We start from the raw sequence: 218 nt of genomic DNA on the forward strand, positions 1-218 counted from the left end.
AGAGGCAAAGGGAGAGGACTTTGGTAATTGCGGAAATACTTATGTGATTTAAACAAGATATTCCACTTAAACACTTTGAGGCTCTCCTCATTGGACAGGGCACTCATTTAGACTAAATGTCTAAAAGCAGTACAAAAAAAAACTCCTCGAAAAAGGCCTAACGCCCTCTCAGAGACAAAGGCGCTCATAGATAAATAAATCCAAACGACAGACACAAG

Source organism: Notothenia rossii (genome assembly GCF_949606895.1).
Source record: "Notothenia rossii genome assembly, chromosome: 3".
NCBI lineage: Eukaryota > Metazoa > Chordata > Actinopteri > Perciformes > Nototheniidae > Notothenia > Notothenia rossii.